Raw genomic sequence first — 25,605 nt, 5'->3', positions numbered from 1 at the left:
GCTTTCATCCAGTTCTTGTAATTCTCATGATTCTCTCAATTTTCATGCCCCCAAAGTTTTGTTTTATGCCAAAAACAATCACAAAATACTTAACATAATTTTTTTATTATTTTTTATATTATTTTTTAACAATCATAACATGACTATGATAACCTAATGTATTAAGACAAGCATACAACATAATAACAAAATACATTACCAACATAACAAAAAATTATAACTATATTAATTAATGCAATTATAAAAGATATTAATATATTAATATAATTAATACAATTAATATATTAATATATTTTTTATAACAAACATTAATTGATAGTTAAATAACATAACTAACAAATATATACAACAAATTATAATTAAAAAGATAACATATTAAAACTATTATAACAACATATTAACATATTAATACAATTAATATATTAACATATTAATACAAATAACCTAACAAACATAACATATTATAACATATTATAATTAGATTAATATATTAATATAATTATAATAACAAACATTAACGCATAGTATAACCAAATCAAAACAAAATAAATAAAAACAAAATAAACCTAAAAATACAAAACAAACCAAAAGAAATGCAAAACAAAACGGGATTGCAGGCATATGAAGATTTTGGATGGATTGAGCATTTGCCCCATCTCAGCAAATGAAACGGAAACCACAGGTAGAATTGTTGACAACGTTTTTGGAGTGGATTGAGCAATCGAAGTCCTTGCAAGATCCTTCACCAATTTAGTGCAAAATGGCAACATTATTCGATAGCTACTGATGTTTGAGGCTTCCAATAACTTCAACTGCGAACTTGGAGAAAGTGTAACATGCCTGCTGCACTGTTCGTTGAGGATGCCCTGCCGCTTGGGTCGTCTTTACACTTATTAGCTGCCCACTGATTTGTCTCCAAATCCAGAAAAGGAGGTCTGCTCGAGGGAAGGGTTAATTCAGTCAGTCACGGTGAAGAAGATGGCTCGAATAATCCCAATTGCATTGTCTTATGCGATCTTATTAGTGGCGTCTCTTCAATCAGAGGTCAATGCCGCCAATCAGATCTTCAATGATGATTTTCAGATATTGTATGCAAGTGATCATGTGAAGACATTTGATGATGGTTAAATCTGGGAGTTGATGCTTGATAAGAAGTCGGGTTCTGGTTTTCAGACAAAACACAGCTACAGATTTGGATTCTTCACCATGAAGCTCAAGCTTGTTGCAGGAGATTCTGCAGGAGTTGTGACTACTTATTATATGGCCTCCAAATATGAACATGACATTCGTCTTCTTCTTCTGCAATTCCACATTCTCTGCATAAACTCCTGCTTTTATATAAATTACGTATCTCGTATTGCTCTTCTCCAGAGCCGCATTAACGGCCTCTGTAATGGTTCCGTAATTTCCACTCCTGTCCTTGGCAACCACGGAGTTCGGTTTCACCGCGGCTCTAGAAGTTTCCAGAAGCCTTCGGTCTCTGGCCGACATCCAAGACGGAAAATTGTCGGAGTCCATGGGCGGCATGAAATGGTTTCAGATTGATACGATAGCAAACAACGATTGTGATTCGGAATAGTCCGCCACCGCTTGGCCAATCTTGAAGCCTCGGCCGAAATATTCTTGACCATAGCCAGAGAATGGCTGATCAGATGCGAGATATTCCTCAGCTCGACCACCAAGTTCTGCTTGAGATTTCCATTGGCACGCGAAAGACTATCAAGACATGTGTACTGATTCGTGATGGCGACGCTCAGATATGTCTCGAGATCACTGGTACGCCATGGAATTGACATGAACGTCGCTTTCTGAAAATAGAAGAGCGTGCCATACAATTGATCCAGCGTTTCGTCGAATAACTCGAAACAATCTTGCAATGTCCGAGTCATTGCCTCTTTGTCTAAGTCTAGTAGCAGGTTCTCTTGTGTCTTCCTCAGAGCGGATGAGCCATGCGGAATGAAAGAATGCACCCTCAGGAACTCACGGAGGGAGAATGAGAACGAAAGCCGAAAATCGAGGCAAAGACATCATGCAAGAGAAAACATCGGTGCAAAGGGAAGTGAGCTAATGTCAAAATACATTCAGAATGTATTTAAATCAAGTTTTTCGGAATCAACTCATTGAAGCCCTCCAAGAAAGCATTGATCTGAGGACGTATTGTTGTTGTGAGTCGATGCTCTACAACAAGATCAACATATTCATGTTTATTTTCCTCAATCACTTAGATATTGCGACCACCAGGAATCAGTTCATGGTCAGTAACTTCTTCCCTCTCATACAGTATCAGTTTCTCTTCATCCACATCCATGCTAAACGTAAGATCAGGCATATCCCTTATGTCATTCTCAAGCATCCACTTCAAATTCTTATAGTAATCTGGATCAATAGCTTCAATGTCATGATAAGTAACTTTGACTCCAAGAATGTGTTTATAAAATGAACGTGTAAAGTGAACATCCAAAAGATGACCATCAAACAAAGCCTTTGCAACCACTCTCCCAATAAACTTGAAGTATGAAAGATGCTCTGTTTGGTAGATAGAATTGGGGTTCGGCTGGAACGTTGCTTCATTATCAACAATTGTAAATAGCAAAGCACCCTTATCAAAGATTACCCTTGACAACAGTTGGTACCATTCCCTTGTAAGCCCGCCAGCATCAATGCCTTCCTCCCCTTTGAAGTTGACATTCAAACGCCCCTTTAGATCTCTTGCTGAACGCATTCGAAGCTGATTGTATGAATCTTCCAGGATATATGCTCGTCGAACAGATATGGTATGGCAAGATATCGAAATAATGAGCCTTGTCATTTGGTTGGTAGTCGTAATACAATAGGGATGCACCAAAAAGGCAGTACCAATGCCAACGGAGAATAAGTCACCCTGACACAACGCCTTTGAAACTTGCCCAAACCAATGAGATTTTGACATAGCTCCACATAACAATCCATCTCATCGTTCATGAAAAAAACAAAAGAATGAAAGTCAATAACTTTTTTTTTAATAATAATAATAATAAAATATATATATATATATATATATATATATATATATATATATATATATATATATATATATATATATATATATATATATATATATATATATATATATATAGATATATATATATATATATATATATAGATAGATAGATATATATTTACATGGGAAATTTTTTATTTTTTATTTATTTTTTATTTTTTATTATTTAAAAAAACTAAAATTTAAAAAGATTAAGTTTTATCTTAAAAAAAAAATTAAGATGATTTTTCACTCATTCACAAAATTCTTTATTGTCGCATTGCAGATTAGTTCTCCCGCAAGAGTATTTTTATTTGGAATAAATCAATAGATTTTCTGATCTTCCTGATCGCACGAAGCGCAGGAAGAGAGCATACTAATCGCTTGATTTGTTTTTATTTATGAAGGGGGGATTTTTTTTTTAAAAATGAATTTAAAACTAGCTAAATACTAAAACATCAGAAAACTCAAACTTGAACTCCTTTGTGAAGATCCTGTTGTCACCAGGTTTCACAAGTTAGTTTTTCTAAAGCAAAATACTACTACTGAATTAAATTCCTAATACCTAATCCCTTAGCACCATCCCCGGCAATGGCGCCAAAATGTTGGGCAATTTAATTGCTTAAATTGCTTTCATTAAATTATCAACCAGGGAAACTCGTAAGCTTGTGATGGTGCCAGCAAAATATATGTAGGAGTAGGCAACTAACTCTATGTCTAACTAAATTATTTACGATTCAATATAATATGTAAGGGAAGAGGCTCCTAATTAAGGAGGTCCTGGTTGTCCTTCCCTACAGTATCGTAGAGAAATCATTGATTACATAAAACCAGAAACTTGAAATAAAGACAAGAGAATGAACTTTAATTATTGTTCAGATTCAAATAGAGAAAAAGACTAACTTAGTCCCTTGATTGTCCCCTCATATACTAATCCAAACTAAACTAAGATTCATTCATAAGCATAAGAAATGAAATACTTGAAACATAAAAGCAAAAGAATGAATTTCAATTATCATGCAAATCAAATGGAGAGAGAGCCTAACTTAGACCCTTGGTTATCCCCTCATATGCTGATAAGATTTAAAACTCATTCATCAATCACAAACAAATCCTCAAACATCTAAGCAATTAAATGAAATAAGATCTATTATGAAATAAAATGTTTCTTTCATCCTTTTAGAGTGAGCTCAATTCTCTTAAGAACAAAGTGACAAATTATTCCATTTACTACACTAAGACAACTTATATCTAAAACTATATAATGGAAATTTATGTAAAATGAAGCTTTATTCTATTCCATCATAAGTTGGATACATGCTCCAAGAGTCCTCCCTTTGGAATGGAGGAGGTACTCCTATTTATACAATGGGATGAGATAACAAACTCATAATGATGATCCACTAATCTCTCTTTAGTTCCATACATTTCTCAACCATCTAGACACATAACCCCCTTTTTTCCTTGATCTTCTCCATGAGATCATGATCTTCTCCATGAGGTTTATCATCTCAAATTCGAATTTGATCCTTCAAGGCCACATAAAGGTGTCTTGGAAGCTTCCTTGGAACCTACACATGTCACAAAAACAACCCACTTTCCATATGTAAAGTAAAATATATTATTTTCCAATATTTAATCAAGAATTTCTCTCAAAAATGCTTAAAAATAAACAATATTTGGAAAATATAAATGAGACCCATTAATGGTGAATATTAGGGAAAATGGAGGGACAAGGTGGTAAATAGTGAGTCATATAATGGAAGCATAGGTGAAAAATGTATGGTAATGAGTGATATTTGTATGACATTTTTGGAGCCCAACAATGAGCACTTCGATTTGATGCTAAGTTTATCTAGAATATGCCACTTTGCATTTTGAGCCTTTTACCATGCCACTGGTACTTTTTGAAGATCCACCTAGATCACTTAACATCACCTGTCATAATCAAATTGTTGACATATAAAATAATAATCAACAATTTTCCTTCAACCACAATATGGTAAAGGTTCACATCTACTTCACTTTTCTTGAAGCCCAACCTGGTGAAATAGCTATCGATCCTGGTGTACCAAGCATGTGGTGTTTGTTTCAGCCCATACAACGCTCGCTTGAGTCGACACACATGAAAATCTCTGTCGAAGGTCTCAAGTCCTTCAGGATACTCAATATACACCTCTTTCTCAATCATGTCATGGAGGAATGTTGTATTTACATCCATCTGATGTATCTTCCATCCCATCTGCGCTGACAGTGCTAGAATGGATCTTATTGGTGAGTACCTTATAGCAGGAGAAAAATCTCATCGTAAGAAATCCCCTCCGCCTGAGAAAAATGTCTAGCCATAAATGAAGCCTTGTGTTTCTCCACACTACCATATGTTGATTTACCTTGTAAAGCCATCTGGAACTCACCACTAACTTGTCTGTTGGTCTTGGGACCACATCCCGGACACTCTTCCTGAAAATGTAGTCATACTCCTCAACCATGGCTTCAACCTAAAATGGTTGTGAGATTGCTTCTGTTAGAGTTGGTCTAGTAGCCCTCCATCAGCGATCAAAACTCTTTGCATTTGCATAAGTAGGTGTCTCATCAGTGTCATTTCATTGCATTCCATTAGGCATGCCATAACCCTGATGGAGGAGCTGGTGTCTTTATTCCCCTCTTGGCACTGTTGGATCAAGTTGTTTCTGTCTATAAATTATTTCAAGGTTCCTTGTCTTGTAAAAGTCTTAGGTCTAGGGTTTGATCTCACTCTTTTCAAAGTTGCCCAAATTCCAATCCATGTCATCATTCAGCTAAGTGTATCATCATTCATAGGGTTTTCATTATCATCTCAGTGTCTAATGAGTCATTTTACACCTTGTTCATGCTTCAGTTGTGCCTTGGCAAGGTTCATTTCCCTCTCCTAGGGTTTTGAAGGCAATTTCTCCTGGATGGTCAAATCATTAGCAAAACTGGTATCCAGATGTTCATACACCTTCCCCTATCCTTCATGTACCTTATCAAACACTTTCCATCACTGAGATCCCCCAAATTCCTCATTTTTGCACAAACCCTAGTTTCTTGCTACAACCTAGCAATTTTCTAGGTTGGGCCTGTGTTTTGCCCTTTTGGACCCCTTCCCCTCACTCAATCTCTGAGATTCTACTTTCCCCTGCTTCCTAACATCCCTCCCTACTCCCCAAAATTTCCTCAAGAATTTAGAAGCCCCCTATCCCCTTCATTTCGCTTCATTTCGACAAAATTCCTTGTTTCACACATCGGGATAAGTTTCACTCAAAAGCTGTTTTAGAGAAATAAAAGATGAATTTTGGGAAACTGAGAGAGGTTTTTGTCCAAAACATGGCAAAGAAGAAAAAAATCCTTCACGTTTTGCACAGGTGTCATGGTTTGAGAGAAATGTCAAGAATACCGTTGCCCCTGGAGAATCAAAGACACCTCTGAAGTGACCTTGGGAAAATCAAGTTTTCGCCTCGCTTGGTTGGCCAAATGATTTTCTTGCTGGATAAAATGATAACTAGACACAAAGAGATTTCCAATGAGCTATCATGAGCTCAATTTGGGGTTGAGGAAGGCATTCAAAAGTTGACTGCAACATCACTCTTCCTTGAGGCAGCCTCATTTGGCACTTTTTGGCCAGTCTTGGGAGATTTGATTTTTGACAGGGTAAATGAACTCCAAATTGAAAAATTCCAGCTGGGTTGGAAAGTAGACTCAAGGCCCTTTCCAACGAGCTATCCTGCACCTGATTCCAACACTGGGAAGGCCTCCAAAAGCCTCCTGCAAAAGCGCGCGACATGTTGGGTGCGCGTGACCTATCAGGGGGGTTCATCCAGTTGAAAAAATACACTGGCGCGACCTATTGAGCACGCGCGACCTATCAGCACCTGCGCGCGACCTGTTGGGAATTTATCCACAAAAATTGCCTGTAAACTGCCAAACATCCCCAAATTTCTTCAAGATTGCAGGTAGGCCTTTGATCATTAAAGTATTTTTCTTGATAAGGAAAAATGGGCATGAGAAATGTGTTTTAATGCCATCAAGTTGAAATGAGAGGTTCATGTATATTTGCTTTAAAAATGTCAAAAGTACAATCGCCAGATCTAAGGAGGTTGGCCAAGGCACTAAAACGACGGAAAAGGCCCGATCCACTCCAAATTTTGGCCAAAGCCTCTTTGACTGAGCATGGTACTTTATTGGGGACTCCCAGCCCAAATTTTAAGAAATTTGGAGAAAATTTTGTCATTTGTGAATTTTTTGGGCAAAAAACAGGTTTTTCTCCTTGATAGGTCGCGCGCCGCGCGCGACCTATCTGATGGGCAACTTCATTTTGGGAAAACTCAGAATTTCTGGATTTTTCATGAAAAGTTACACCTGCTCAGCAATTACCAAGATATTTCATCAAGTTTAGAGCCTCCAGAAGGTCAAAAAACATGCAAAAATTGACTTTCTGCCACCTTTTTGAAAAACAGGAAGTAGTCTTGGGAGATTGCAAATTTGGAGGGACAAATGGCCACCAAATTCAGAAATTCTAGTTGGGTTGGAAAGTAGACATCCATACCTTTCCAACAAGCCCACTTTTGCCTCATTTGGACACCTGGAAGTGCCTCAAACGGAGCTCCAAAGAAGCGCGACCTATCAGGATTAGGGCGCGACCTATCAGGCAATTTTCATAATTTTTCACCTACAGCTCAGGAATTCGCCCAGCTTTGGCCAGTTTTGACTTTGGATGGGATTTTTCACCCTCTTTGATGTAATTAATGTATTTTCATGTTGATATGACACTTATTTACCTATTCTAGAAGATTCATTCATGAAATAGCAAACATTTAATGAATGAATTGGTTTCCTAGCTTATAGAGGCAAGTTGTTTTGACTGCCTAGATTTTAGTGCTCAGTTTAGAATTGGTTGAAACTGCTCCTAGAAGGATGAGCTCGACCCCTAGAGGCAAGGAAAGATGTTAGATTGCCTATATTATGTACTTTCTTGGTCATTTTCATGGTTGGACTCTTGAGGGAGAAAGCTCTATTGTATTATTCATTGTATCTCTGCAATTTTGGCAAAGGAAGAAAGACCAGGGTTTTGCAGTCCTTTTTGGGATTCCTGTGGTTACATGTATTGATGGTGTGTTTCTCTTTGTACTTGTAAGTTTGTTATGTGAATCATCTTCTTACTTTTTCTTCTGCAAATTAGGCAAATGAAGTGTTAAGGTAGAATTCATGACTGTCATGCTCTACTTTTAAGTTTGCTTAATATCAATGTTTTCAACTGTTTAAGGGGAATTCAAGGTGTTTGCTTGCTCTCCTTAGCTCCTCACCAGTCATTCTCATTCATCCAAATCTTTCAAAGGCATCAATACAGTCTCCTACCTTGCCCCAAAGAACCCCCTGCCAAAACTATGTCCAATCCCCGCACCCAAAATTGCCTTTCCCCGATTTTCCACCAAAATCCAAAAAATCCCAAAACAAACTCTTTTATCAGTTTACTAGCCTAAAATCAGTGTTCCCTTATTGGTTATCTCGCCCATTGAAGATCTTTATCGAGATATACCGGAGAGAGCCCTCTCCTGCCCCGTGGGGCTAGCTACGAGGCTATGTGGTTTGATGTTGCCTTGGAGTTTGCCTTTCTCAGCCTGAGGTGAAATTTCAAGCGCTAACATATTGGCGACCATACTGGGGAGAACAAACTTGTTTGTGGGTTGATGTGTTTGTTTCATAAGTCTTAGACGGAGCCTGAAGTTATGCCAGGTAGCCTTCGAAACGCTTTTTGCTTTGCATAAGCGGAAGTAGATAAACGCTGCTTCAGTCAATCTCCGTGAGCTTGTGAATACAACACTTCATTTGCATTTTACCCCAGTACATGTATCAAGTTCAGATCTGATTGTTGATGGTGGACAACGATCAGACACTTGAAAGGCTAAAATCATTCACTTGGCGACTCTAAATCATTTTTGAGATCAGATCCAAAGACTCCACTAGAGGATGATCCTGACTAGCAAAAACATGAAAGGACAATATGGACAGATCAGGTACTCAAGTTGGAATTTCATCCAAGACATTTTGTTCTTTGTCATAAATTATTTCTTCTCTTTTCCAAAGAATGTCAAGAAGGCTTTGCAAAGTATACTGTATTTGAGAAGAGATCCTCGGCCTGCAGTTGATTCTTTCCCTTTGAAGATTGTGAATACCAAAGATTTGCATACCTTTGAGCTTGATCAAGACCTTTCTTCTAAATTTTGTGACGACCATCTTCAGATTGATGAACCTCAAAAGACCAAGACAGATTCTATACCTGCTGTACATACCCCTACACCTTGTAAAATTCCAGATCGGTATAAACCTCTTGTTTTACCTCCTGTTCTCCATGCTTTCCCCAAAAACTATGATCTATACTTGCCAAGGTTTGACGGTGAAAGTAAGAATGTCAACGCTAAGCAACATGTGCAGAATTTTGAGAATTTTCTAGATCTTTTTGAAGTTGATGAAGAAGATGTTAGTATAAGGCTTTTTGCTCTTTCTTTGCAAGCCAAAGTCAAGAGTTGGTTCAAAGCCCTGCCTGATGCGAGCATCTCAGATTTCCAGCAGTTCATCAAAGTTTTTCTCGACAGGTGGATGATCGGACAGAACCTTCTCTTGATTGTAGAAGAGTATAACCAGCTGAAAAGATTGCCAGGGGAGACAGTGCAACAGTTTTCAGCCAGATTTAACCAAGTTTATTATTCGATGCCAGTTGATATAAGACCTCCTCCTAGATCTGCTCTCTTGCACTATCTGGGTGCCTTTGATCCGGAAATGGAGTTTCAGCTGAGAGAAAGGAATATTGCAACACTTCACGAGATGCAGAACAGTGCAGTAAATTTAGAGGCTCATTTGTTGATCCGAAGGGCAAGGATGAAGGAAGAAGAGATGAAAAACATAGATCCGGAAAAATCGACATCTCTAGAGGTAAAGCTTGATATTTTGGTAAGTGCAGTAGAAGAGATGATGCAAAGGATCACCCCAAGGAATGATTATGATGTTCAAACTCATGGCTCGTTGATTGAAGAAGAACAAGTTGCTGATCCAAAACATTTTGTTTCTTATCCTAATTGTCATAGATCTGATAATGATTGTTTTATAGCTCATTGTGAAGAAGAAAGAACTGTTGATATGGCCTGCATGCTTGATGATGTGTTTTATAGTGATGATTTGCCTCATTTTGATCAGTATGATGATGATTATGTTCTCCAAACAAAAGCTAATCTTACAGACAAATCAGCAGCTAGTTTGTGGGAGGAGGAAGAAGTTCACTTACAACAGCTCGAGTACAATGATCAACCATTGCATATCAGCTATGACATTGATGAGGAAAGTGCAGCAAAGTTTGAAGTAAGTGAAGGATCTTTGCCTTTTTGTTTTGATTCGTTTCAGTTTATCATAGAGAACTACCATGCAATCAGAAATCAAATGTCAACAAGTCTTGATTTGAATCATCTTGAGAGCAAAGAAAATTTTGTTCAAGACTTCTCATATTCAGATTTGCAACCCCCGAAAGCCATTGATTGTCAAGTTGCAGCTGAAGACTTGGAAGTGCACACACATGACTTAATGATTCAAGGTGACTCCGTACCATTCTGTTTTGAATCATTTCAATTTTTGAAGGGTAGATTGCATAGTAAATCTTCAAATGAACAGCCTATAAGAAATCAGCAATCTCTCAGTGTCAATGTTGAAGATGAGACAGATAACAAAATTCTTGAGCAGCCTGTAGCATCAGATTTGCAGCCACCAAATGAAATTGAAGGGCAGATTATAGATGAAGCTGTGGAAGATGAAATACATGATTTGATGATGCAGGAATATTCTATACCCTTTTGTTTCGAAGCATTTCAGTTTATAAGGCAGAATCTTCGTAAAATCTCTCAAGAAAAAGATGAACAGTTAGAAGGATGTCATACATTTTCAATGGATACATTACAACAGTCTTTTCAAGTTTTTCATGATCCAATAGCTGATGTTTTGGATGAGGTTTGCAGTCAAAGTCTTTCTCCATTGACTACATGTGAGCTTGAAACATGTGCTGATATGAATTTGATCCGGCAGCCGGTTTCTTTGTCATTTTCAGCAAAGGTCTCGTCACAAGGTTCAGATCAAAGTTTGCATTCATGGTATGAGGAGAAAAGAAGTAATCCATTGGATGAGCTAAGTTCCAGTGTGCATGAACTTCAAGATCCTTATGCAGTGTTTTTGGAGGCGGATAGACAATCCATAACATTCAACGGATCTGTTTCTAAGTTACCATGGGAGTTGCCTTTCAGTAGTTCTCTCTTGTTGGTCATAAGTGAGCACTTGCAGAGAATTCGAACAGCAGATGGAATACTTACTTGGTTGCATTGGTTGTTTCATTTCACTTGATCAGGTGATGAATGAAACTGTTAGAGTAGGTTTTGATGAATAAGCTCCCCTTTGAGCATCATTTTCAGTTTGTCGGTTGTTTTTAAGTATTCAGTCAGTTTTTAGTTGAGTAAGAGTCAATTTGTGTTGTCAAGTCATTAGTTTTCAGTCATGCATTTTAGTTTGAGTTTTTGACTCCATAGCCCAATGATTGAAAAGCATTGGTCTGCTCTCCCAGAGGTCTAAGGTTCTTGGTACCTCCAAGGAGCTACCATCCCCATTGGAGCCAATGTTAGAGTCGGTCTAGTAGCCCTCCATCAGCGATCAAAACTCTTTGCATTTGCATAAGTAGGTGTCTCATCAGTGTCATTTCATTGCATTCCATTAGGCATGCCATAACCCTGATGGAGGAGCTGGTGTCTTTATTCCCCTCTTGGCACTGCTGGATCAAGTTGTTTCTGTCTATAAATTCTTTCAAGGTTCCTTGTCTTGTCAAAGTCTTAGGTCTAGGGTTTGATCTCACTCTTTTCAAAGTTGCCCAAATGCCAATCCATGTCATCATTCAGCTGAGTGTATCATCATTCATAGGGTTTTCATTATCATCTCAGTGTCTAATGAGTCATTTTACACCTTGTTCATGCTTCAGTTGTGCCTTGGCAAGGTTCATTTCCCTCTCCTAGGGTTTTGAAGGCAATTTCTCCTGGATGGTCAAATCATTAGCAAAACTGGTATCCAGATGTTCATACACCTTCCCCTATCCTTCATGTACCTTATCAAACACTTTCCATCACTGAGATCCCCCAAATTCCTCATTTTTGCACAAACCCTAGTTTCTTGCTACAACCTGGCAATTTTCTAGGTTGGGCCTGTGTTTTGCCCTTTTGGACCCCTTCCCCCCACTCAATCTCTGAGATTCTACTTTCCCATGCTTCCTAACATCCCTCCCTACTCCCCAAAATTTCCTCAAGAATTTAGAAGCCCCCTATCCCCTTCATTTCGCTTCATTTCGACAAAATTCCTTGTTTCACACATTGGGATAAGTTTCACTCAAAAGATGTTTTAGAGAAATAAAATATGAATTTTTGGAAACTGAGAGAGGTTTTTGTCCACAACGTTCCAAAGAAGAAAAACCTCCTTCAATTTTTGCACAGGTGTCATGGTTTGAGAGAAATGTCAAGAATACCGTTGCCTCCGGAGAATCAAAGACACCTATGACGTGACCTTGGGAAAATCAAGTTTTCTCCTAGCTTGGTTGGCCAAATGATTTTCTTTCTGGGTAAAATGATAGCTAGACACAAATAACTTTCCAATGAGCTATCATGAGCTCAATTTGGGCTTGAGGAAGGCATTCAGAAGTTGACTGCAACATCACTCTTCCTTGAGGCAGCCTCATTTGGCACTTTTTGACCAGTCTTGGGAGATTTGATTTTTGATAAGGAAAATGAACTCCAAATTGAAAAATTTCAGTTGGGTTGGAAAGTAGACTCAAATACCTTTCCAACGAGCTATCCTGCACCTGATTCCGACACTGGGAAGGCCTCCAAACGCCTCCTGTAAAAGTGCGCGACCTGTTGGGTGCGCGCGACCTATCAGGGGGGTTCATCGAGTTGAAAAAATACACTGGCGCGACCTATTGAGTGCGCGCCACCTATCAGCACCTGCGCGCGACCTGTTGGGAATTTATCCACAAAAATTGGCTGTAAACGCGTGATCTGTTGGGAATTTATCCACAAAAATTGCCTGTAAACTGCCAAACATCCCCAAATTTCTTCAAGATTGCAGGTAGGCCTTTGATCATTAAAGTATTTTGCTTGATAAGGAAAAATGGGCATGAGAAATGTGTTTTAATGCCATCAAGTTGAAATGAGAGGTTCATGTATATTTGCTTTAAAAATGTCAAAATTACAATCGCCAGATCTAAGGAGGTTGGCCAAGGCACTAAAACGATGGAAAAGGCCCGATCCACTCCAAATTTTGGCCAAAGCCTCTTTGTCTGAGCATGGTACTTTATCAGGGACTCCCAGCCCAAATTTCAAGAAATTTGGAGAAAATTTTGTCATTTGTGAATTTCTTGGGCAAAAAACAGGTTTTTTTCCTTGATAGGTCGCGCGCCGCGCGCGACCTATCCGATGGGCAACTTCATTTTGGGAAAAATCAGAATTTCTAGATTTTTCATGCAAAGTTACACCTGCTCAGCAATTACCAAGAGATTTCATCAAGTTTTGAGTCTCCAAAAGGTCAAAAAACATGCAAAAATTGACTTTCTGCAACCTTTTTGACAAAAAAGAAGCAGTCTTGGGAGATTGCAATTTTGGAGGGGAAAATTGCCACCAAATTTAGAAATTCCAATTGGGTTGGAAAGTAGACATCCAGACCTTTCCAACAAGGCCACGTTTTCCTCATTTGGACACCTGGAAGTGCCTCAAACGGAGCTCCAAAGAAGCGCGATCTATCAGGCAATTTTCATAATTTTTCACCTACAGCTCAGGAATTCGCCCAGCTTTGGCCAGTTTTGACTTGGGATGGGATTTTTCACCCTCTCTGATGTAATTAATGTATTTTCATGTTGATATGACACTTATTTACCTATTCTAGAAGATTCATTCATGAAATAGCAAACATTTAATGTATGAATTGGTTTCCTAGCTTATAGAGGCAAGTTGTTTTGACTGCCTAGATTTTAGTGCTCAGTTTAGAATTGGTTGAAACTGCTCCTAGAAGGATGAGCTCGACCCATAGAGGAAAGGAAAGATGTTAGATTGCCTATATTATGTACTTTCTTGGTCATTTTCATGGTTGGAATCTTGAGGGAGAAAGCTCTATTGTATTATTCATTGTATCTCTGCAATTTTGGCAAAGGAAGAAAGACCAGGGTTTTGCAGTCCTTTTTGGGATTCCTGTGGTTACATGTATTGATGGTGTGTTTCTCTTTGTACTTGTAAGTTCGTTATGTGAATCATCTTCTTACTTTTTCTTCTGCAAATTAGGCAAATGAAGTGTTAAGGTAGAATTCATGACTGTCATGCTCTGCTTTTAAGTTTGCTTAATATCAATGTTTTCAACTGTTTAAGGGGAATTCAAGGTGATTGCTTGCTCTCCTTAGCTCCTCACCAGTCATTCTCATTCATCCAAATCTTTCAAAGGCATCAATACAGTCTCCTACCTTGCCCCAAAGAACCCCCTGCCAAAACTGTCTCCAATCCCCGCACCCAAAATTGCCTTTCCCCGATTTTCCACCAAAATCCAAAAAATCCCAAAACAAACTCTTTTATCAGTTACTAGCCTAAAATCAGTGTTCCCTTATTGGTTATCTCGCCCATTGAAGATCTTTATCGAGATATACCAGAGAGAGCCCTCTCCTGCCCCGTAGGGCTAGCTACGAGGCTAAGTGGTTTGATATTGCCTTGGAGTTTTCCTTTCTCAGCCTGAGGTGAAATTTCAAGCGCTAACAGCTTCTTCAAAATATGATGCCTCAATCTCTACACATCTTCTCATCAGAGCCATGTAGCCAATGTACCTCTTCGGTGACCTCCGCGGCCTACGTTGTGATGTGGGTTCTCCCACAATGTCTCTAGCATCATGCAATAACCTGCCAGCCTCTCTAGTGCACTTTATCCCATCTCTAGAAAACTCTGGATGAATGGGCGTCTCCACTCCTTTATCCTCTGCATGTGGTTGCTCCACATCATCTTGAGGTTCCTCCTTAAGAGCTAAAATATCCTCAACTACATGTAGCTGAAGCTCCCTCTCAAGGGAACATCTCATGGCCTTCTCTTTATTGAATTTTATATCTATGTGAACCACTATCATCTTGTTGGTTGGCAAGTACACCCAATAGTTGTGAGGTGTATCACTATACCCCACAAATATCCCCAGCTGTGCTTTTGGCTCAAGCTTCTTTTAGTGCATCTTTGGTTACATGGCAGTAGACCGATGAACCAAAAATCCTTAAGTGTGCCACATCTAGTTGCTTCCCTAAAAAATCCTCTTCGGTGTACTAATCACAATAATTCGATCAGGGCTTATGTTATGTAAATAAACAATTGTGTTGCATGCCTCATCCAACTCCTAAATTCTTATGTTTTTCCTTTCATCCACCCCATTCTGCTGTGGGTTATGAGGTGCTATCAACTCTCATTGAATGCTTTCTATAGCACAGAAGTTTTTAAACTCATTCGACACATACTCTCCACCATTATCACTCCTAAGAGCTTTATCCTTCCTACCAATATCTTTCTTGACTAGTGCTTTAAATTCACAAAACTTTGCAAAAGTCTAATATTTATTCTGCATGAAGAAGATCCAACACTTACGAGAAAAAGCATCAAAAAATATGACATAATACATGTGTTTGGCTGTGGATGCTATCGAGAATGGTCCACACACACCTAAGTGAACTTGATCAAGGATCGCCTATGCTTGAATTATGTTGTCATGAAAGGAATATTTAGTTTATTTTCCCAAGGTACACCCTTTGCATGTGGCAACCTACTCTAGTGTACCCTTGGGAAGATCGTTAGAAATTTGCTATGGGATTTTCAAAGCGTCATGGTGCAAGTGACCAAACCTCTTGTGCCACAAGTCATTGATGTCTTAGCTTTACACCTTCTCTGTTTTCATGCTCAAGGAAACAAAATCTTCTACCTCCAACTTGTAGAGATTCTTGTCTCAAACCCCTATCCTCTTCATCTGTCATCTAGATATGTGATGAAGGAACACCTTTCCCTTACTAAATATCACATCATAGCCTCTATCCTCCAGCATGGCAACAAATACCAAGTTCTTCTTCAAACGAGGAACATACACAACATCTCGCAAAGTGAGGGGAGAACTCGACTCCCTCTGAAAGGTAATTGTACTAAGTCCGGTAGCGTTATACCTCTCATCACCACCCATCTCGATATGCATCTGGAGATCCTTCTCCTCCAAGTTACTGAAGAGCTATTTGTTACCGGTCATGTGGAAAGAAGTTCGATTGTCTAGGTACCATACACTAACCATCATCAATGACACCATACAAGCGATGAGGGTAAAGTCTAGTTCGAATTATGAAGCAAGAGCCTCACCTACTACTCCTCCTAAGGGCTTATACCGACCTTCTTAAGCACACACTTTGTGGAAAAATGTCCCAACTCGTGATAGTGAAAGAACTTGAATTTAGAAATGTCCTTCTTCTTACTTCATTGAAAATAATTTGATTTGGAATGAGATGACTTCCCTTCCCTTTCTTTGTGTTACCCGCTAAGGCACAATTATCCTCATCATCAGCCTTTGATGAGGATTCCATCTCTAGTGTTCTGCCGAATCTCTTCCTGTACCAAATCGGACCACAACTGCTCACAGTCTGGTAACTTCTCTCTCCCATTGCCTGAGTCCTCGTAACTCTGTCAGATGTTGGGACTTCCAAGAAGAGCTAGGCTCACCATATCATCTTTAGAAACAATAAACTTGACACTTCCAAGCTCGTCCCAACAATGGGTGAACTTGTTCGAGTATTTTGGAATTGAGTCACCCTTCTCCATATTGATCTTTCTAATTTTTCCCTTTAGTGCCAACTTCCTATGTTCACTTCTATTTTGAAACAGGTCTGCCAATGCCTTCCACATTGCATATGGAGTGTCCTTACCATGGAGACTCGAGAAAATGTGATCTCAAACTCCTTCCAAGATAATCCTTCTCGCTTTTTCCACACAATTTCTTCATTCATCCAGATCTTTAACATCAGATGTTGGGGGCTTAGGAATGTCATGATCTATGAATTCCTTGAGGCCATTTTCTTCCAACACTACCTCCATCCTATCCTTCCAAGCTATGTAATTTGAGCTGCCCTCCAAGGTGTTATCTCAAAATCAGACCCTGATAGGCTGCTGGTCAAGTTGATTCTAAGTAACTATTTCAAACCAATCTTTTAGCTAAGGCTTAGCCTCCTTAGCCTGAGAGGGCTCTCTCAAAGGGTTAATGATATTGATTAAGATAAGATGGCTAACTCTTGTAGAACAACTGTGAGAAATATAAATGCTGGAAACATATTAGAAAACTATCCATTGGGTCTATGGAGTCAACAACACCTCAACATAACAAAGATCTTGATCTTACATGGAAGTCAGGGCATTCAGCATTTGAATATTCAGAACATACACTCATATAGAACCACACAGTTTATAGATGCATACAGGAAATCAGAGCACATTCAGTGAATTCTGAGTGATTATACATCCATACCACTGTAAACAAAACTAAGGAAAGTACAACATCACACATTCTGAATATAAGAAATCCTTCATGAATCCTGAGAAGTAAAATCAAAATTATATTACTGAAATGAGTCTTTACATAAGCCAAATACAAGTTGTATCATAAAATTTTCCAACCTTGATTACATTGTTGTTTCAGCTATATATAGAGTTTTTATTCTAACTAATCGAGATTCCTCCTCCAGCATGAGGGGAATTCGAAAACTACTTCTAATGACACCTATCAACCATTCAACTAACTAAAAAATACAACAAAGTGCTGAATGGAGTTTTTTTTTAGAGTTCTAGATCCACTATGACTCTAACTCCATATTACATGCATGATGGCTTCTCCTCGTTCTTTGACACCTGGTCCTCTTTCAGTTTGGCTGAGCTGGATGTTTAATGCTCCATGTTGACCCTGAATGCTGAATCTTTTAACTACTCAGAAATATTAGGAGACTACCCTTGCTTCTCGGCTTCAGTTTTCCCCATTATATTCGAATGCACAGAAGCTTGTCCTTTAGCCTTTAATTACCCAAAATGTGGAAAACTGCCACGTTCTTGATGCGTGGTAAGCTTTGTCCATGAACATGTGTGCAAGCCAGAGTTTCTTGCAGGCAACCCGTTTGATATATCTTGAACGGTGATAAATGGGCTTTACACCAAAAATTTAAAATTGGATTTGACTTTTCAACCTTTTTAAGCACCCACCTGTCTTCACCTGATTGACTGTTGACAGCTCCAGATGATGTCTTGCATACCCTTTAGACGTTTCCTTTCAAAATTCCCGCTTATGATTCAAACTGCTTGAATTGCGCAAAAATCATCACCTACAGCAGTTTCGTAGCGCGCTACGAAACTGCTGAATTATTTAGAAAAGCTTGCTTTTTGACCCGAGACCTTTATTACCCGAGTATTTGATTGCCAAAAACTCCCTTAAACGTTCCACATGTCGAACAGGGATTTATATTTCCTCAGGAAGATTAAATCAAGCGAATTTGTCAAAATTTTAAAACAAAATCTTACTTGACATGAAAACTCATTTAGCAGGTAGCTGACTTAGCTGTGCCTTCAGATCTTCAATTTGTTTCCTCATAGCCTTATTCCCAGCTCTCAGTTGCATATTGATCCTTCTGATGTACTTGGCTTCTTTGATTGCTGGTACTGTCCATGTATGAAACTGTGAATGGCCATCTACCACTGAATTCAACTGAGCTTCTACAGCTACATTCCCTTCCCATAGGGTTTTATAATATTTTGCATGTATGGCTGCATGTTTTCTAGCGACTTTCCTCAATTTAGCAATTTCATACTTAGCTGATTCCAATTGTCTCTGTATGGCTGCTATATTATCTTCTTGAGATGCAATGACTGTTTTGCCCGTATCTTTTTGTATCTCTTCCCCTGTTTCCTCTATTCTTGGTAGTGCTTCCTGTACTTGCTAGAATCTCCTTGTCATAGGTCTTCTAGGTTTGAAAACGAACTCTTCAGCTGGCACATCAAATCTAAGCCTTTTTGAGGCCTTGGATTTCTTGGTGCTTTCCTGTTCTGACTGCATCAATTCGATTTGTGCTGGTAGAGACTGCTCAATTTCAATAGCCTGCAATAAATCATTTAAACTTGCCTTGGACATTGGACTTTCTTCAACTGCTATAGCTTTACCTTTTTCCTTATTTATTTGACTTCTTGTTCTTACCCTTGAAACTGCTTCAGATGTGCTTGTTTCAGGTACATTCTTTCTACCCTGAGCCTTTTCCTTAGTTGATTGCTGAGCTTGATCTTGGATGATGAGTGGCTTTAGTGGCTTCACTGGTTTTCTTACTTGTGATCTTACTTGTGACTTTGTAATTCTTTTAGCTCTTGCTTCTGTTTGAAGCTCAGCTATTGTAAAATCCCTGGCAGGTTGGGGAGTGAGGCCAGTCTGGCTTTTGAAACCAGCCATAAAAATGAATGAACTCCAATCCCTGTCTATCTTTTGAAGCCCATCTAAAACCAGTAGTTTAATCAAACCATGATGAAACAAAGAGGTTTCAGAATCCTCTTTCCTCAGCTGTACCTTATCACACATCTTACTCAAACTACGGAAAAGATAAAACGGTAAGTCTATGGAGACCTTCCCGGTGAAATGCAAAAGTAGTTTGAAATGGTAAGAATAAACCTTGTTATACCTTCCTTCACAAGTCAAATATTTCTGTATGCAGGTGAGTAAGAGAGCATAATTTTCTTTGACATAATTCCTAGGCACTCCCCTACTTAAATCTTCATTTACATAATCATCCTTCAAAAACTCCTTGCAAGGATTCATGTCAAATTTGAAATTTTTGAACCATTCCTCTTGTCCTCTTGGGATCTCTGTCACAGCAGATATCACTTCTAGAGAAACCTGCACTTCTAACATGGCTACCTTTGAATTCAAACCAGTGAAGTTAAGTGCAAATTCCTTAGTTACCTGCGCATGTCCTCCTTGTAACTTTTTGCAAAAGTTCCAGCACCCAGCCTTTTTAAACGCTTTCTTCACCTCTTCATTTCTCAGCGTTATATCCAGGCCTTCAGGCTCAGTCCTTAGAGGTTTTCCGGATCTGTGCTCCTTTTTCTCCATTGATTCTTCCAAATCCTCGCAAGCAATAACTACCAGCTCCGGTTGGAATTGTATTCCAGCTTCTCTCTGAATTCAGCCTCGCTTGATTATCAGCCTCGCTTGAATTTTAAACATTCGCTTGAATTTTAAACTCTTCCATTTAAAACCTTTCAAGATACAATCTTGCAGATTTGTCATTCATGCAGGACTTACGGCCATCATTATGGTTTATGCACGGTAAAATTTCTTGGGAATAATAACTTGTGCATATCAACAGATCTAGTGGTGGTGATAGTGGCAATGAGTGGTAAAGAGAGGTACATGAGCTGACATGAGAGGACATGGCCTATGACTCACCTAACGGATTTGATATTTCGGGAAAGATTCGCTGTGAAAAGTACGAATCCATGATTTCGCAGCGCGGTCAGTTTAAATTTTGATGATGCGCTGCGAAACTGCCTAGTTATGATTGCGCTACGAAATTGGCGAATTGGAATAGCGCTGCGAAATCACGAAAAGGCACGGTGACTCACATAAGACAAGAGGTGACTATAGAACAATGATGGGTAGAGGGGAACCAATGGGAGTTGAGAACAACTTGAGTTAAAAACTCTTTTAAAAACTCCAAATCCTACGGGAATAAAATTAAAAATGGAAATTTGAAATTAAACTAACACAGACCTTTGTCATCAGGCTAGGATAGAAAATTACATGTATCAATTTTTAGTTCTAAGTGATAACAGTGGCTCCACTTGGGATAGTGTGCTCCTGTAGTACACTAAGAACTCGTAGGTCCAGTGCTTTGTCCAATTTATGAAAACATAGATAGAGTTGACAAGCATTCCTTTCTAGCTTTGTGAGCCTTCACCTCGGGCTTGAGCTTCCTGTTCAACTTGTCATTTATTTGCAACAAAGAAAGACTAATAAAACGGTTATATACAATGTTTGTGAGAAACTTGGCAGAGATTCAATCAATTGTAATGCTTTAGGAACCTGCCATTAACAGGTCCTCCAGCATATGGTGTTCCATCAATCTCTTGTAGAACGTAGGTGTTATTCCCATGGAAAGCAGAAATTTGATATGGCCCTTTCCACAAATTTTCAAATTTACCATGTTTACCTTTCTCTTCAATTCTGGCTTCCCATTTCAAGACTTTATCATGAATCTGGAATGTAACTTCTTTGATCTTTTTGTCAAATGCTCTCTTGATCCTGTTCTGGTTTTGTTGATGACTGTCAAACACCTCATTTCTTTTCTCTTGTAAAGCTATTAGCTGGTTGATCCTTCGTTGTATAGCATTTGGTTCCTCTTCTAGTCCTTGAATCAACTTCATTACTGGTACCCCGAGGGATGTGGGAAATATAGCCTCTGCCCCATATACTAGCTCATATGGTGATGTTCCAATGGACCTCTTTGTGCAAATCCGGTCAGCCCACAAAGCATATTTCAGTTTCAAATGCCAAGCTTTTTTATTTTCTTGCAGCAACTTCTTAATGATTCTCACAAGACTCTGCCAAACCATTTCCCTATGGATAATAAGTAGTAGAATGTCCAAGGGAGATGTGATACTGATGACAAAAGTTAATTAACTTTTTGGACTTGAAAGCTTGAGCATTATCTATAATGATCTTGATTGGGCAACCAAATCTTGATAATATATTGTTTTCTAAGAAAGAAATAATCACTGAATCATTTGCTTGCCTTGTGGGTATTGCTTCTATCCATTTTGTAAAGTAATCGGTGGCTGTGAGAATCCAGCGATGTTGTCCTGAGGAAGGAGGATGGATTTCCCTTATAAAGTCTAGTCCCCACTGCTGAAAAGGCGCTTCAACATAAATAGGAACCAAGGGCATTGGCATAAGCTTTCTCTTTCCTTCAAACACTTGACATTCATGGCATGTGGCTATCTTTTTATAGATATCTCTAAACATAGTTGGCCAAAAATAGCCAGCTCTCAAGACCTTGTTTGCAGTGGCTTTCCAATAGTGATGTCCTCCACAATCCCCTTTATGAAACTCATCAATTACCTTATCAGCTTCTTCTTCAATGAGGCAGTTTAACAATATTCCTCCTGCATCCTTCCAAAACAAATTTTGGTCATACACAAAATATCTGAGAGATTTCAATTTGGTAAACCGAGCTTTGGATTTTGAAAGATTATCAGGAGCTCTATTATGCTGCAAAACAAATGCTATATCCTTGTACCATTCTGAGATCAAGAATTTTTCATTTATCTGGACCAATTCCTCTTCATTTTCAGAAATTTCTGAGATTTCTGATATTAAATTAATATCAATACAGTCCAGATTTGACTGGGTCAACAATTTGGCTAGGCCTTGACCCTTTACCAACTTGGTGGGTTTGATCTCAATATCATACTCCAACAGTTTTGCTATCCACTTTCCCCTTTTTCCATCTGGATCAGCTTGTGTAAGAATATCTTTAATAACAGCATTTGGGACGTATGCAACAATGTGAGAGTGCAAAACATAGATTCTGAAATCTTTAATTTCTTTCACCAATGCATAGGCTTGTTTCTCTAAGATATTATATTTCAATTCAGCATTGGCCAATGTCTTGCTAAAGAAAGAAATGGGTTGTTCAGTACCTTGACTTCCTTTTTGCAATAAAACTCCAGCAATTGTGTCTTCAGAAGCGAATGTAAAGATAAGGAACTCCTTGGTAAAATCCGGGCTGATGAGTACTGGCGCTCGAGTAAGTGCCTTCTTGATTTATTCAAATGATTTCTTTGCTTCAACTGTCCATTTAAAATCTGCTCCTTTCTTTAACATCTTTGTTATGTTCTTGACAACTTCAACAAAATTAGGAATAAATCTTCTAACAAAGTTAACTTTCCCAAGAAAGGATTGAACCTCCTTCTTACTCCTTGGTAAATACAATTTTTGAATTTCACTAACTCTATTAGGATCAATCCTAATTCCTTCTTCAGAGATAATATGACCAAGCAGTTTGCCAGAAGTTAGAGCAAAAATACTTTTGGTTGGGTATAGAGAAATACCAAACCTCCTACACTTCAGTAGGACCCTTTCAAGGTGCTTTAAGTGGTCTTCTTCCTTTTTTGAAAAAACTGTGATATCATCAAGATAAACCACCACTGATTTGTCCTTTTCTTCAGCAAAAGCAATATCCATTGCTCTCTGGAAAGTGGATCCTGCATTCATGAGGCCAAAGGGCATCTTTGCATACATGAATGTTCCCCATGGTGTAGTGAAAGCCGTTTTCTCCTGATCATCTGGGTGAACAAGAATCTGATTGTACCCTGAGAAACCATCAAGCATAGACATCCTTTGTGAACCAACAATGTTTTGCAGAATGAAATCCATTTTGGGGAGGGGGTAATTATCTTTCAATGAAGCCTTATTTAAGTTCCTGAAGTCTATACAAATTCTGATCTCTCCATTCTTTTTTCTGACTGGTACCAAGTTAGCAAGCCAATTTGAAAATCTGATTGGGACAATAATTTTAGCATCAAAGAGCTTTTTCACTTCTTTTTCAATCAGTGGCATTAGAAGAGGATTAATCCTTCTTAGCTTCTGCTTAAAAGGCTTTTCATTCTGCTTAATAGGAATGGTATGCTGTATGATTGAAGAGTCATATTGTTTCAAGTCAGCATAGCTCCATGCAAAAACATCAATGAATCTTTTCATCATCTCAACATATTTAGTCTTCATATCAGCTGAAAGGAATTTGGAAATCTTGACTATTTTAGGCACAACCGAGTCACCTAAATTGCAGTTTTCTACTTCCTCTTCATTAGCTTGTAGTCTTGGTGCTTTGAACACATCATTTTGATCAAATAATTTTTCAAGGGGAATGAGGCCTTTAGGGATTAAGTTGTTTTGTAACTGTAAGACTTCAGAACTTTCCTTTGACTCTATTAACATATTCTGCTGATCTATCTGATTGTGCTCAAACTCTTCTTTTAATTCAATGAAGTTCCTTACCTGCTGATCATCCTCAAAAACTTGCCAATTTGTGATATTATCCGGTATGACTGGTCTATGGCGAACCTCCACTTCATAGCTTTCAAAAGAATGCTTAGGAATGATAAAGAGACTGGCTGAAACAGCAAGAGAATCTGCAATAGAATTTTGATCTCTAGTTTTGATGCTGAAGGAATAGGATTGAAATTTTTCCAACATCTCCAACACTAAATTTCTGTATGCTCTCATCCTTGCATCCTTAGTTTGATATGTACCTTCTACTTGTTTAATTACCAATTCAGAATCTCCACAAACAACAATGTTTTTAGCTTTCAACTTTATCAAGGTTTCCAAACCTAAAACCAGAGATTCGTACTCAGCCATGTTGTTGGTACAATCAAAGTTTAATTTGTATGAGAGAAACTTACTTTCTTCAGTTGGACTAGTGATCCAAATCCCAGCTCCTGCCCCTTCTTTTCTTGCTGATCCATCAAAGTATAATGACCAGCAGCCCATGATATCTCTTTCATCTTCTTGCTGCCCTTCTTGACACTGATTTTCTGCAGGTTCATCTTGTGATTCTTTTCCAATTGATTCATTGAAAAGGATAGCTAATCCAAGGCCAGTATCACATGAGTAAATAGGAAAATTCTGAGGCTTGTCTTTGCTGCTTACCATGTAGGCCATCCTTGTTTCACGATATAACCTCCTTTGTTCACCAAACACTGGGATGGTAGCATATGTAAGATCCATCTGCATTGTACCCTTGATTTTTGCTGCCCATGACCTTGAAAGAAGCATCCCAAACTTTGGTGGAATGTCTGCAACAACAATGTCCATAATAGTTGTTTTTGCTGGAATTTGTGTGAGCCCCACAACAACATCTTTTATCAAACCAATGCAATGGACTCTTTTTGAATCAAAGGAAAATAAATCCTTATATGGCCTAGTTACCTCTAACCCCAGCCTTTCCATGATTACCTTAGGCATGAGATTATGTGATGCCCCCGAGTCTAACATAGCATTATGTAGAGTCATATCATGAATGCTAATGCTTATGTAGAAAGGGGGAAACTCATCATTTTGTTCATCCTCTAGTCTTGGACCCAAACAGATAATAGGATTATCTTCTTGTACATTTAGGATATCAGCCACTCCTGGTTGTGAATTAAGAATTTCCACAATTTTGCTTCTGTATTTGTCTACCTTGAGAATTTCATTAAAAGGGACTGATATCTTAATTTTTGCAATCTCATTCTCAAGATTAAAAACAAAAGTAGTCTTTTCAATTTCTTTAGGAGGAGAAGGAATTTGAATATCCTTCTTATCAAGAGGAGAATCATCTTTACCTTCAACCACCTTTGATTTTTCCTTTTTATCTTCATCTGTCTTTGAGATATTCTTCTTGGGCTGTGCTTTATTTGCTGTAATAGGAACATCTCTGTTTCTAA

At 38.4% G+C, this 25,605-nt stretch overlaps 2 pseudogenes; both read right to left on the bottom strand.

The window, feature by feature from the left end:
* Positions 1–1,038: 1,038 nt before the first annotated feature.
* Positions 1,039–1,889, bottom strand: LOC149159719 (pectinesterase/pectinesterase inhibitor 3-like; annotated as a pseudogene).
* Positions 1,890–2,221: 332 nt separating this feature from the next.
* LOC149159718 (E3 ubiquitin-protein ligase UPL2 pseudogene) lies at positions 2,222–2,929 on the bottom strand (annotated as a pseudogene).
* Between the last annotated feature and the right edge of the window lie 22,676 nt (positions 2,930–25,605).

This window comes from Pinus tabuliformis, chromosome 5_2 (assembly GCF_031772625.1).
Source record: "Pinus tabuliformis cultivar Carrire ecotype Pingquan chromosome 5_2, CPIR1, whole genome shotgun sequence".
NCBI classification, from domain to species: Eukaryota; Viridiplantae; Streptophyta; class Pinopsida; order Pinales; family Pinaceae; genus Pinus; species Pinus tabuliformis.
The sequence above is the reverse complement of the archived record's forward strand: the minus strand, read 5'-3'. Positions and strand labels throughout refer to the sequence as shown.